The following is a 3846-nucleotide window of genomic DNA, read 5'->3' as shown; positions in this document are numbered from 1 at the left end:
ATTGTTGTATGCTAATTTTTGTTTTTCCATATGTAGCTCAATAATAAATAGCAAGACTACTAACATAATATATATATATATATATGGAAAAGTTCAATAGAGAACCATAATTATTGGTTTTTCAAGGAACCAAATTTTATTTTCAATTTCTAAAGCTTATTCTTTATCGAAAAAAAAAATCTAAAAATGTCTAAATTCATATATTAACATTGTCAATGTGAAAAATATTTTTTGAATTCACCGTGTGAATCCGGATTCACGTTATGAATTTTCAAAGATTACATTGTGAATTTGACGTAAAAAAAATCGAATTTTATATCATTAGAAAAAGGATAAAAAGTTATGAATTTCTGTATTTTTAGTTTTTTTTTTGATAAAAAATAAGTTCTAAAAGTTGAAAAAAAAAATTAGTTCCTTGGTTAGTTATAGTTTTCTATTGAACCTCACCCTATATATATAAAGTGTGGTATAGAAACATCATTTTTAATAATTAGAAGTTAGAAATATAAGAATATTAAAAATATGAAATTTTCTAAACTAGAACATTAGAAAGAACACCAGAAGACAACTATTAGGGACAAAATGGTCAAAACTCAAAAGATTTCACAAGGAGCTTGGGTTTTAACATACCATATATGCATATTTATTTAATCAAACAAAACGCACACAAACCATACACACAATGCAAAGTCAGTATACACACACACACACACACACACACACATATATATATATTCCCATCTCAGAAAAAAAAGCTCATGGTGTTTCCCAGTTTTATGTGAAAATTGTTGTTTTTTTGCAGAAATCAGCAACCCCACCCCATTGATAACATAAAGAGTAAACCTTTAAGTTGCAACTTCATCACCACCTGTAGCCATATCATCTCTGGAGTGTTATTGGAATTTTGAATATTTTCAAAGCCTGATCAAATCATCATACCAAGCAACAAAAATCGGTAGGTAATAATTAGAGAAACTTTTCTTGAAACATATTTTAAAGTTAAACAATAAATCACAAACCTTGCTCTATCTTCAAGATTTTGAGAACTGGCTATGGCAGCCTGCATATGAAAATGTTACTGAATTCTAGTAGAAAGATAGAGAAGGAGGGGCGAGTGGTGGACCAAAATTCTAAATCTAGTACCATGAATTCAATGAATGCGTGTCGCCAACAGCCAAACAATGGATTTAATTAGTCAAACTTTGACATCCAACATGACACTTCCATATAAATATCAACTTATTAGGACATGTGAGCTTTAATAAGACAGAACCAATAAATTATGTTAGTACACTATGTAGTATTCTTTTTCATATTGGAAAATCCAAATCTATAAGCAAACAAAAATACGAAGAAAAACAGACAATTCTATCCCCAGTTGGACATCCTTTTGGAAGAAAGATTTATTGTTCCAGAAAAAATTTAAACCAAATTTGGCTCATAACACTCGTATACAAACTTTAGCCGAGATGAAATTGAAAAACCCAAAACAGCACATACCTTAAGCTTCAACGATGTCAAAAAGCTGAACGATCTCGATTCCACAAATATCTTGGAGTAAGGTTAGGGTATCGGGATGAACTAAAATGACCTGCAAATTAAGGATACTGGATAATTAAAGATGTCTTTCCAACCATGTAATCATTCAACAAACACCAGTAAACATCGTAATTGACCTCAAATCAGTGATTACAATATTAATTACATTACATATATGGAAAATCAAGGAGTTAGATAGACAAACCTGCTATTGCCAAGGATTATGACTTTGAGAGGCATACTACGATGGCAACACTTATTCAGGGGTGAGAGGTGGTATGTGATGATATCTAGTTGTGGTGAACAGCGTAGGGAGGCAGATGCTAGGGCTTCTAGTATATCATGAAGGTGTTGCTGGTGAGGGAAAGTAATGGTTGATGGTTTAAAGTTAGAATGATTGAAATAATGGTTGAAGGCGGTGTTATTTGGCTGCTACTTTTAGGTTTTTGGATTGAACTTGGAAGAGATAGACATAGAAGATGGCAAAAGGAAGTGCTTGGGGTCAGATCGACAAAAATAGATCGATATAGATGAAGCAGTGTCGCATCGGAAATATTGTGAAAGATAAGAGCGGGTATTGCATCGGAGAAGTGTGCTGGGATGGAAAGGATCTATGGGTGAAGGCGGCTTGGAGAGATCACGGTGGGGATCATAGATAGGGATATAAATGTAGGGAGACCACCGGAAAGAACTGACGAAGGGGTGATAGACTTTAGGGCTATACGACTTTGAGAGACATTGGCAGCCATGTTTCGGGAGGTGAGTGGTGGTGAAGATTATCTGCTATGGAAGAGAGAAGAAGAAGAGTTGTGGTAGTGGTGGCTACGTTAGTTGATGAAGGAGATGGAAAAGGGGAGGAGCGGCGCATTAGATCGTTGTGTCTAGGTGTTCAGCGAGTGATGTTGGTTTTTATATATAAGCTTAGTTCAGATAGATTGAAGCGGTGAAATAACAAATCTCCTTTACTCTTTCTGTGTTTATGGTTCTTTTGCTTTGACCCAGTCTTTGATCTAAAATTTGGGGATGCCGAGAGATATGAGGAACTGTATTATTTTGTTTGACTTTTCTATGGTTAGCCGATCCGATTTTTCTACGATGTACAAAATTGTTGTAAATAATGCAATAACCCTTGTATTTCTTAATATTCAGCAAAACATGCTAAATGCTTATTAATATATATATATATATATATATATATATATATATATATATATATATATATATATATATATATATTGTTGTAAATTATTGTGAATGACACCAATAATTGGTGAATTGGTGAAAACTATCATATCATATTATTTACATGACATATGATTTTTATAGTATAAATAACATGCTCTTGCAAAGATATGACAATACAAATTCACAAGATATAAAACATCTCATATCTTTTCTAAATCTTCTTCTCCATCAAATTTCTTTATCTATGTTGTTAGTTTAATTTGTTTTAAATTATTTTAGTCACGTTGAATTTTATAACACGTTATTAACACGAAAGCTCAAACCAATGTTATTTAGAAGTGGAAATCACATATATATTAATCAATATATGTATTACTTAGTAAAAACATTATTAATTATAAAAACTTTCATCATATCAAAATAATAATAATACTAATGAATTAATAAAACTTATATACTAACGATTTTATTTCTTATACTAACATTTCTTTATGTGTTCAAATTTTTATGCAAACTAACATTTACATTATGCAACTAACTTTTATTTATGCATACTAACACTTACATTATGCAACTAACTTTTATTTATGCATACTAACATTTAAATTATGCAACTAATTTTTATTTATGTATTAGTTATAAATCTTATTAAATGATTATATATATATATATATATATATATATATATATATATATATATATATATATATATATATGCAACGGTTATAAACAACAAAAACAACGACTATATTTTTTTTTACCATAAATAAACATCTTTACCCTGCTTATTTTACCCACAACAAATATTTCTCTTTTCTATCAAACAAATCAATTTCCAGAAATCAAGCTTCAAGATGATTCATCCTTTTCTGATAATCATCACTATAATAGTCATGTTACTTTTCATCCCAATCCTTAACATCGAAGATAATATGAAATTTCATTTGCTTTTAGGCTTGTATGCAATGTTAGCTTTACCGCTTCTTTTTTGTGTAATATTTATTGAAATAAATGGATTTCAATTTTAATTTTGATTTTGTTTAAAATTTATAGTTACATTATGTCCAACATTGCAAAGCTCGAGTTTGCAGCACTTGAAGTTAGTAAGAAAAACTATGTGTC

General features: G+C 30.2%; 1 long non-coding RNA gene across 2 annotated transcripts; it reads right to left on the bottom strand.

Moving 5' to 3' along the window:
* Positions 1-571: 571 nt before the first annotated feature.
* LOC145055765 (uncharacterized) lies at positions 572-2537 on the bottom strand. 2 transcript variants are annotated; one of them, XR_013685337.1, is made up of 4 exons: positions 1745-2534; positions 1501-1591; positions 1020-1256; positions 572-921 (listed from the first exon to the last, which is right to left on the bottom strand). It is a non-coding gene; the product is annotated as an uncharacterized LOC145055765 (long non-coding RNA). The 2 variants fall into 2 exon arrangements; XR_013685336.1 differs by having other exon boundaries at positions 1020-1591; positions 1745-2537.
* Between the last annotated feature and the right edge of the window lie 1309 nt (positions 2538-3846).

The sequence above is a fragment of the Lactuca serriola genome, chromosome 5 (assembly GCF_051521515.1).
Source record: "Lactuca serriola cultivar US96UC23 chromosome 5, Lser_US96UC23_V15, whole genome shotgun sequence".
Classification (NCBI taxonomy): Eukaryota; Viridiplantae; Streptophyta; class Magnoliopsida; order Asterales; family Asteraceae; genus Lactuca; species Lactuca serriola.
This window is presented reverse-complemented; position numbering and strand designations above follow the sequence as displayed.